General features: G+C 40.1%; 1 pseudogene; it reads left to right on the forward strand.

Annotated features, from left to right (window-relative positions):
* The window catches only part of LOC109841834, a 43,366-nt pseudogene continuing 35,074 nt past the window's right edge, over positions 2,888-11,179 (forward strand).

The raw sequence follows: 11,179 nt of genomic DNA on the forward strand, positions 1-11,179 counted from the left end.
GGCAGCCCCCCTCCCGACCCCCACCCTCCCGAGCCTCCTCGGCGTGTCCGTTGTTGAATCAGTTTAAAAGGTATGATTTTTCTACTGAGCTTTAGAAATTTCAATTTTATTATTATTTATTGTTGAATTTGGTTTAAAACCCTAATTATGATAAAAAATAAACGAGTTAAATTCTGAAAACCCTAACTCAACTACATGTTAATTCATTTGAACAACACTAGTAATCATTATTGAGTTTTAAACACTTACAAGTTTATACTCATTTAAGTTTCATTCGTGCTATAAGTATGTGTGATTATTTAAGTTTGTAATGTGAAAATATGTGAAATAATTTTTTTTAAAAAATAGAGTGATATATAACACATTATAAATTTTTCTAATGTGTTATAATCCAATTTAGGTGAATAAAAAAATAACGTTATCCCTAGACTTCCGTCCAATAATTACATCCAATTATTTGGACTTATAATATATGATATACGACTCAGATTTGGGTAGGAGACGAAGTTTTCTCCCAAAAATGAGCGTTTATTTTATATTATAGGAATAAAAAATTGGTACTGAAATTCGTAATTATTGGATCTGTCCTTCTCGGACGGGTTAGGAATATAGTAGTGCATACATCCAACTTTGTATACTTTGTATATTTTCATTCTTGAAAGTTTTGGCAGCACCTATTCGTTGTTCTCCGTGTACAATAAGCGTATGTTGTTCTGCGTTTCGGGTTATTACTGATACGTATAATAACATCCGCACAGTGTACAGGGAGAACAGCGGGTAGGTGCTGCCGAAATTTTCAAGAAATGAAAATATACAAAGTATATGAAGTTGGATGTAAGCACTACTATATTCTTAATGGATAGAAGCCTTCCTATGACAGCCGCAAGATTAGTGTAATTAGTTTTTACGTATGTTTTATATATATTTTATGTAGATAAATATTCATATTGTTAAATGATATATGAACGTATGTTTGATGTGTGTTGAATGTATAAGAGTAATGGATGTATTAGTAGTTGTGAGACTAATCGTATTTAATATTTATATATAATTTACAGATGAGGATAATTCCTGACAAGTCATGGATAGATATCCCTAGGTATAATTATATATGCGACACACGATACAAGGAGGGATGTGAAGCCTTCATGCGTTATGCGGAAATGAATCCGAGAAATTTAAGAAGCGGTGCTATGTACTGTCCTTGTTGTAAGTGTAGGAATTTGAAGCTGCTGAATAGAAATGATATACGGATTCACCTAATAAAATCAGGTTTTGATGAGAAATATAAATACTGGAACTGGCATGGGGAGGGTATCACTGAAGATGATGATCCAAATATGCATGTTGGTACGTCCGGTGGCCAACGAATAGATGACACAGAAACACTGTTGAATGATATTTTTCCTCGACCTACAGAATATGATGTTGATGATAATGTCGAGGATGATATTGGAGACAAAAGTGAAGATGATAACGAAGTTGAAGCCGAAGAGGTAGGAGGTGTCGCGAGTGTCGAAAATATTGATGATATGCATTCCTCCGCAGAAATAAAGCGAATAATGGAGCTACTAGAAGATAGTGAAAAGGACTTATATGAGGGATGTACCGAGTACTCCAGATTTTCATTTATGCTGAAACTCCTTCATATTAAGACACTTAGCGGTATGTCAGATAATTATTTTGAAATGCTTCTTGATTTGCTTCGGACTGTAATCCCTGGAGGAGAGAATAGCATACCCCAAACAACTTATCAAGCTGAGAAGATTGTCTCTGCTCTGGGTCTTGATTATAATAAGATTGATGCATGTCCGAATGATTGTATTTTGTACCACAAAGCCAATAAAGACCTTCAAGAGTGTCCGACATGTGGAGTTTCTAGGTGGAAACAGCGCACAAATTCTTCAACAAGGATTACAACGGAGATAGGGATAACACAGAAGAAAATTCCAGTCAAAGTGCTTCGACATTTTCCATTAGCTCCTAGATTGCGAAGATTATACATGAACAAGGAAACGTCAAAGAATATGAGGTGGCATAAGGATGATCGAGTAGACGATGGTAAATTGAGACATCCTGCTGATGCTTTAGCTTGGAAGCATGTTGATAAAATTTATCCTCGTTTTGCCAAAGATTGCAAAAATGTAAGACTGGGTCTATTTCCGAAGATTGCAGAAATGTAAGACTGGGTCTATCAAGCGACGGATTCAATCCATTTGGGGTAATGAGCTCTGGTTGGTCTACGTGGCCAGTTGTATTAATGCCATATAATTTACCTCCATTGCTTTGTATGAAACAGCCGTTTATGATACTTTCATTACTGATACCTGGTAAGCATGCTCCGGGAAATGATATTGATGTCTACTTAGAGCCTCTAATTGATGAGCTAAAACAATTATGGTTTGAGGGTATTTTAGCATATGATGGCCATTTAAAAGAGTCGTTTAGATTACGTGCTATTCTACTATGGACGATTAATGATTTTCCAGCTTATGCTAATCTGTCAGGGTACTCTACGAAGGGCAAGTGTGCTTGTCCTGTATGTGGTCCAGAATTTGAAGCTATTCAATTACCACATAGCCGAAAGAGTTGTTATTGGTTTAATCGAAGGTGGTTGCCCTTGAGTCATAAGTACAGAAAATTATCAGCTAAGTTTGATGGTACAGTTGAGAAAAGAATGAAGCCGCGTTAACTGACAGGTACTGAGATCGTTCAATTACTTGAGGGGTTTTCAAAAGTTGTGTTTGGGAAAAAACGCTATTCTAAATTTAACACGCTCAGAGTAAGAGATTACTTAAAGTTAAAAAAGTCATTGAAGCGTAAGCGAAAGGTCCGTAAAATGCAAGTTGAGGACGAAGTCCAAACATTACCTAGAGGATGAACTAAATTTAGTATCTTCTTTCAGCTACCTTACTGGCAGAATCTAAAAATCCGACACAACTTAGATGTTATGCATATTGAGAAAAATATATGTGATAACATAGTATCAACTCTCCTACAAGATCCAAACAAGTTGAAGGATGATCTACGGGCGCGCCAAGATCTGACTGCTTTGAATATCCGAAATGATTTGCAAGCTCAAGACGTTGGCCTTAAAAAAAATAAAGTTGCCTCCGTCTCGTGTTACAATGTCAAATGAGCAGATGCAACGAGTTTGTGAAATTCTCAAATCGGTAAAGTCGCTGGATGGTTACTCTGCTAACATTTCAAATAATGTCCAGGTGCAAGAGAGAAAACTCTTAGGTCTGAAGACACATGATTATCACGTTCTTCTCCATCAATTGCTCCCTGTTGCAATCCGTAACAATATGGATAAAGAAGCGTCGAAGATTATTATTGAGTATTGTGGATTTTTCAGAAAATTATGCTCTAAAGTCATAGATGTAGATGACTTTAAGAAACTTGAAGCCGATGTCCGAGTTACTCTATGCAATATGGAAGTAATATTCCCTCCTTCATTTTTTACAATTATGGTCCATCTTACCCAACATCTTGCAAGAGAGGCTAGAATCGTCGGTCCTGTTACTTATCGTTGTATGTATCCGATTGAAAGGTAATTTACGATTTTTCTTATATTTATTAATTGTATACGCGTTTTTCAAATTACCGTGCTAATAATTAACTTTTATGATTATAAGATACTTGGGCTGCATGAAAAACAATGTTCGCAATCGAGCTCGTCCCGAGGGCTCGATAGCTGAAGGATACGTGGCTAACGAATGCTTTGTGTTTGCATCACGTTACATGCGTAAGAAGAAAACCACATCTCAAGCACCTCAAAAGGAGAGGAAGCGTGAAAAATACCCGAGATCTCTCTTAGATCAAATTCATGCATATGTGTTGGAAAACCTTGATATGTTCGAAGACTATCGAAGGTAACAAATAAAATCTGTAATATAGATGAGAAATATTCATTTTACATATAGTTTATCAATATAAACTTATATATTGTTTATATAGGCGACATCTGGAGAAGCTTAAGAATGAAACAACCGGTAGGAATGCAGCGCACAATATTCAGAAAAGACATAAGAAAGAATTTTCTGATTGGTTAAGATTTGATGTAAGTGTTTTACAATTAATTATTGAACATTCATAATATAACATCGCCTAAATATTCTCAAATTGTTTGTCTTAGGTTGAAAATTCACTTCTTGATGATACTACATTACCAGATGAAATTATTATCCATGCATAACGTCCTTATCACGAAGTGAGACGTTATAATGAGCATTTGGTGAATGGATATAAATTTCGAACGTTAGAGACCGATGATAGGAGGGTAACTCAAAACAGTGGGGTCATGGGCTTGTTTGCCCAAGAATGTTTTTCAAGTATAAGAGATCAGAATCCAATTCTAGCTGACATATTATATTATGGCCAATTAGAAGATATCGTTGAGGTAATTTATGGGTTTGGTAAACCAAAACAATGTACTTACACGATGTTCAAGGTTCGGTGGTGTCCTGCAAAAAAGCAAAAGGATCATTATGGATTTACACTAGTCAATCTTCACCGAGAAGTATATACGGATGAGAAATTCATTTTCGCAGAACAAGCTGATCAATGCTTCTATGTGAAAGATCCGAATGTCATGTATGATTGGGTGGTTTTGTATAAGGAGCCAATATCTGTTGTTCTTCCTAATAACAATGAAAAAAATATTGAAGAAAGTGAAGATAATTATAGTGAACCAATCGGTTCATCTGATGATGTTTGGCAAGAATTCTCTTACGCACAGAATGTGGCGCTGAATGTAGGTATGAACCTGATATGTTACACCACATTATCGATTTTTATCTTATCATAATAATAACAATAATGCATTTCATAACAACATATCTCATGAGCATGTATATAATTTTTTCTTAACGATTGTCTTTTCATAATAAAAACAATAATGCATTTCATAACAACATATCTCATGAGCATGTATATAATTTTTTCTTAACGATTGTCTTTATTATATTTGCAGATGAGGAGTTTTTCTTAACGATTGTCTTTATTATATTTGCAGATGAGGAGGAGGATGAGGAGGCTCTTTGACCTGGAGAGTGATCGCTCACGGAGTATCACCCCAGGTAGTGGTGGTGATGATCCACTACCATCTTCGGATGCAGGTATAAAAATTAATTAATACTTTAACATGTTTTATAAATTTTTAGTTATCTAGCTCATAGTGTTCATTTGTTGTAGATGCTGGATATTCATCACCCGGCCCCTCTGATGCAGCACCAGAACCATCCCCCGACGCAGGTATTAAATATTTAATAATTGATAATGTTCAATATTTAATAATTGATAATGTTCAATTAAAATTTAATATTAATGATTCTTCTTTCTTATGTAGGTGCTACTTGGACCCCGACATATCCATCATATACATTCCATACTGACTTGCGGCCAAAGACCCAGGACTTTCTCAGTTTACCTTTACCTCCGGACTCTCATAAGTCCAAGGCTGAATCAAGGAAGTACCACCCACGTGCTGCGAGAAGGTATCAGGAAATGCTTCCTATGTTGGAGACTAGGAAAGCTGTTGCACTCGCAGCAAAAGAAAGAGAGATAGCGAATGGTAAATTATATAAATACTTTTAATTTTCACATTTGTATATTATATGATATATTATCATGTTGTCATTATTGTAGGTGCTAAGAAGGATCGCATAGAGGGACGACGTGGCGGAGGTAAGCCTGATTCTAAACAACCGCCAAGAGGAATGAGGGGCATTATTAGGTGGAATAGTTCTAATTTGCCCGTTGGTCCTTGGTCAACCCGATTGAATGCATATATTGGGGTTCTCGTGCGTAGAGCGACCATTATCAACCCTTATTTTCATTTTCGAGAATTACCATGGACCGCATACGAGGCGATATGGACTGCGCTTATGGTAAGTGCATATTGTTTTAGATTTTCATTTATTAATAATTAGTAATTGATATTAAATTATCCTTACTAAATGTGTATGTAAATCTACAGGACTGCTTCTGCCTTGAGGACTTTGAGGGGGCTTGGAATTATGTGTTTAATGTCAAGGTTGAAGCAGTCCTCAAACAATGGAGGCATGAGATCAAACATGAAACCTATGACAGGTATGAGGAGGACTGGCAGAGGTTTTTAAACCTCGATGACCGAGTTGACGAGATTCATTTCACGGCTCTCCTCATGTATTGGGACAGCGATGCCGCCAAGGTTAGTTTCATGAAATTTAGTTTTTATACATATCTTGAGTAGTATTATTAATTCTATTTTGTTAACATTACGAGGAAACGAGAACACAAATAATATGGTCATTATCTTGAATTAACTATAAATTTGTGCTTTAGGAGGGATTTGAGACCGCATCCAAGGAGGCTGCATCTGTCTACATTTCGCAGGAGGAGGAACAAACTGAGCCAGACCCTCACATGCTTTCTGCGGAGGAGAACATCAATCTCACACAGAACCTGATGGGTCATAATAGGTAAGGATGGTGAAAAATCGAATCAATTTGAATACTACATACTATTTATATTTGTTTACCATTATTGAATTTGAGAGCAAAGTTTAATATTTATTTCTCCCTAATAATAGGAGAGGAAGATATCCTCTGCATGGTGTCGGAGCTTCACCTGGTATAAGCATCAGATCGTCCACAGCATCCTCCACACCATCTACATCGACGAGAGCAGCCACAAGCAGTTTCTAGGCTATGACATTTGTCGCACGTATCTCTGCGTATCTGATTAACAAAATTGACCCGGAGCTGCATATTCAGGTGACTAATGAGATGACTAGAGTTGCGCTGACGGCGAACTCGATGGACGATCTCATAGGGTATGTTATACAATATTTAGGCGGTGCTATTCCTTATAGCACGTTGTAGGCGTCAAAAAATGCTAATAGATATCCCAAGCATAGAGAAGATCATTCAAAAATTCACAAGAAAGGATTTCATACTGTTTTGGAAAAAAATCAAAACAAGTATGAACTGCCTCGCCAGCGAGACAGTCTTTGCTGCCTCGCCAGCGAGGCAGTCTTTGCTGCCTCGCCAGCGAGGCAGTCTTTGCTGCCTCGCCAGCGAGACAGTCTTTGCTGCCTCGCCAGCGAGACAGTCTTTGCTGCCTCGCCAGCGAGACAGTCTTTGCTGCCTCGCCAGCGAGACAGTCTTTGCTGCCTCGCCAGCGAGACAGTCTTTGCTGCCTCGCCAGCGAGACAGTCTTTGCTGCCTCGCCAGCGAGACAGTCTTTGCTGCCTCGCCAGCGAGACAGTCTTTGCTGCCTCGCCAGCGAGACAGTCTTTGCTGCCTCGCCAGCGAGACAGTCTTTGCTGCCTCGCCAGCGAGACAGTCTTTGCTGCCTCGCCAGCGAGACAGTCTTTGCTGCCTCGCCAGCGAGACAGTCTTTGCTGCCTCGCCAGCGAGACAGTCTTTGCTGCCTCGCCAGCGAGACAGTCTTTGCTGCCTCGCCAGCGAGACAGTCTTTGCTGCCTCGCCAGCGAGACAGTCTTTGCTGCCTCGCCAGCGAGACAGTCTTTGCTGCCTCGCCAGCGAGACAGTCTTTGCTGCCTCGCCAGCGAGACAGTCTTTGCTGCCTCGCCAGCGAGACAGTCTTTGCTGCCTCGCCAGCGAGACAGTCTTTGCTGCCTCGCCAGCGAGACAGTCTTTGCTGCCTCGCCAGCGAGACAGTCTTTGCTGCCTCGCCAGCGAGACAGTCTTTGCTGCCTCGCCAGCGAGACAGTCTTTGCTGCCTCGCCAGCGAGACAGTCTTTGCTGCCTCGCCAGCGAGACAGTCTTTGCTGCCTCGCCAGCGAGACAGTCTTTGCTGCCTCGCCAGCGAGACAGTCTTTGCTGCCTCGCCAGCGAGACAGTCTTTGCTGCCTCGCCAGCGAGACAGTCTTTGCTGCCTCGCCAGCGAGACAGTCTTTGCTGCCTCGCCAGCGAGACAGTCTTTGCTGCCTCGCCAGCGAGACAGTCTTTGCTGCCTCGCCAGCGAGACAGTCTTTGCTGCCTCGCCAGCGAGACAGTCTTTGCTGCCTCGCCAGCGAGACAGTCTTTGCTGCCTCGCCAGCGAGACAGTCTTTGCTGCCTCGCCAGCGATCGGGCTGGGCACGCGCGACTTTTATAGGGGGGCCAAAACTCCACGGGAGTTGAACTCCCATGGAGTTTTAAGCAGAAATTAAACTTCACGGGAGTTCAACTCCCGTGAAGTTTAATTTCTCGATAAACTTCACGGGAGTTGAACTCCCGTGATGTTTCGGAAATTTTTTACAAAAACCAACCTGTTTTCAGCGCTGGGCTGAAAACAGGTCGGTTTTTGTAATTATTTTCAAAAGGGGTCGCTTTTTGCAAATAAAATCCAAAAAGGGGTGGTTTTGAAAATTTGTCTGAATTTCATCCGGACACTCGAGGAACAAAGCAAAAGCTGTCCTGTATGTATGCACCGATGAATTTGTGGAATGAGAAAGTTTGGTACCCATACAGGATGATGGTAATCGACGGTTGATATTTGTTGACCAACAGAGATTTTTTTTCAGGATGTAAATTGTACCCACATTCATCTCCCTCGCATAATAATCCTCGTAATGCTATGTCACGGTCTGAGTCAGGGATTGAAGACGCTTTATTGGTCCGGTCCGGATTGTAACAAGTAATTGTTGAATGAAAAGAAATGGAGGTTTGCAATGCGGCCATTGTTGCTCGTGTTGGATTTGGGTGTGGATCCAAACCTCGGTGAAGATGCAGGCGAGGTCGACGACTTCGGACGAGCTCCTCAGGCTAGACGTGCTTTGCAGGCGAGCTCGGGGTCGACTTCAGGCGAGCTCGAGATCCATGCGAGCTCAAGATCCGGTGTAGGCTAGCTGACGAGCGTCAGACGAGGTCGACGAGGTGCAGGCGAGCTTGGGTCGATCCAGGACAGGCGAGCGCGGGAGAGTCAGGCGAGCTCGAGAACCCCCACGCAGGCGAGCCCGAGAAACTTCCGCAGGCAAGCTCGAGTCGCCTCCACGCAGGCGAGGTCGAAGGAATGGCTGGCGACAGCCTGTCGCTAGGGTTTCCCTATAAAAGGGAAACCCACAGTTCACGATGTGTGGCTTCTTCTTCTCGTTTTCTCTTCCAGCGGCGACGACTCTCTCTCTTCTCTCGTGATCTCTTCTTTCTCCTTCAACTCACGTTGATTTTGAGGGAGGAATTTAAGAAAGGGAGAATTTATTGAGGGGAGAATTGAAGAGGGGTATTTAAGAAGGGAAATCATCACTGTAATTTCTTTGATTAATAAGAAATTAATTGTGTGGTTCCTGAGGACGTATGCAAGTTTGTCGAACCTCGTAAATCTTGGTATACTTTTCTCTATTATGCTATCTTGGAGTTATAGGGGTTTAGCGTAGCATCGGGTATTCCCCAACAAATAGTATTAGAGCCTGAAACGATCTAGAGGAAGTCAGATTCAAGTGGGAGGAATGGTCGCAGATGAAGGAAATATGAGATTAGAGAAGTTTGATGGAATAGATTTCGGATTTTGGAAGATGCAGATAGAAGATTATATGTGCCAAAAGAATCTGTATCAACCCCTTTCAAGGAAGAAGCCGGAGTCTATGAAGGAAGATGAGTGAAACCTTCTAGACAGACAAGCATTCGGAGTTACCAGATTGACATTAACTCGTAATGTTGTATTCAATATTGTGAAGGAGAAGACCTCGGCGGGTCTTATGGCAGCACTCTCAAATATATATGAGAAGCCATCAGCCACAAATAAAGTTCATTTGATAAGGCAGTTATTCAATCTGAGAATGGCGGAAGGCACGTCAGTAGCACAACACCTCAATGAACTCAACACGGTCACAACCCAATTTACACTACACCACCTGAAATCATCTATAGCGGCCGAAAAGCGCTATGGTATTATTTCATAGCGTTTTAATCAGCGCTGTGTCAGAACCCACTATTGTAGGTCTGTGGCTTTACATAGCGGTTCCTCAAACGCTATCAAAAAGGTTCCAACCATAGCATTTTTATATAGCTATAAAAGGGTATTCAATAACGTTTCTGTATTGCTATGACGAATATCTTTCATAGCGGTTGAAAAATGCTATTAGTTAGTTTTTATTCATAGCATTTCAACGCTACTATTGTCTTACATTAATAGCGTTTGAGTTACTACAATGGCGTTTCAACAAATGCTGTCTTTCTTCTTTTAATAGCATTTCAGCAATTGTTTCCACTTCTTATAGCATTTCAGTTGTGCCTATAAACCTTTGAGGTTAAACTAGAAATTGCTTCCAATTATGACAACCATAAAAGGAAATATTTCATTTAAAGGTTCAAACTGATACATAACCAAGTTGTAGCATACAAGAAGTTCAACACAAATGTGCCAAAAAACAAATTACTAGTCTTTGGATAATCCAACATGGAGTACAAGAAATTAACCATAGTACACAGAACAACAAAAATTAACTTTGTTGTATTATATATGACTTGGGAGACTCATCATCTTCAGCAACTGAGTACTAGTACTGCTGCAAAAACAAAAATTAACAACACCAATAATGAGATCCTAGAGCCATGAATATATGGACACAAAACAGAAAACAACAACACCAAAAAGAAACATGCTAGATAATTAACTTATTTACCTTAGGACTGGTCTTACTAATTTCGGGCCCATTCTGCTCATCTTCATCTTCCTCATTATGCATTCTCTAACAACACCAAAAAAAATTAATAGTAATAATAATAATTGCATTCTCTTGAATAAAAAATCTGTTTTGCTTGAGATGCTAGGATATATGGATCTCTTGCAAATGATACTTGACTCTGCTGTAAGTTTACAAGTGTGAATCCATCTTCTTCCTTAACACCATTTCAGTCTAGCTAGAGCTACAGACACATACAACCCAAACACAACAGTTCAGCCCAATACGTCTGCAGTTTATTTTTCCTATTGCAATATAAACTGAAAACAAAAACAACGAGAAAACAAAATAAAACAAAAGATGAAATTTCTTCTGTTATTCATTGCCAACGAGCTTATTTTTGAGTTGGGTTTACTCACCTCTTTCTGCCGCCTTGATCTCAGCCTCATTATTTGCTTGAGAGAGATGGAGAAAGAGTGAATGCTTCTCCTGTTTGGGATCTGTATTGTTTTGTTTTGTCTCAAAAAGCGTGTGGATGAATATAAATATGAAAAAAAGAAGGTCCTT

The sequence above is a fragment of the Asparagus officinalis genome, chromosome 5, assembly GCF_001876935.1.
Source record: "Asparagus officinalis chromosome 5, Aspof.V1, whole genome shotgun sequence".
Classification (NCBI taxonomy): Eukaryota; Viridiplantae; Streptophyta; class Magnoliopsida; order Asparagales; family Asparagaceae; genus Asparagus; species Asparagus officinalis.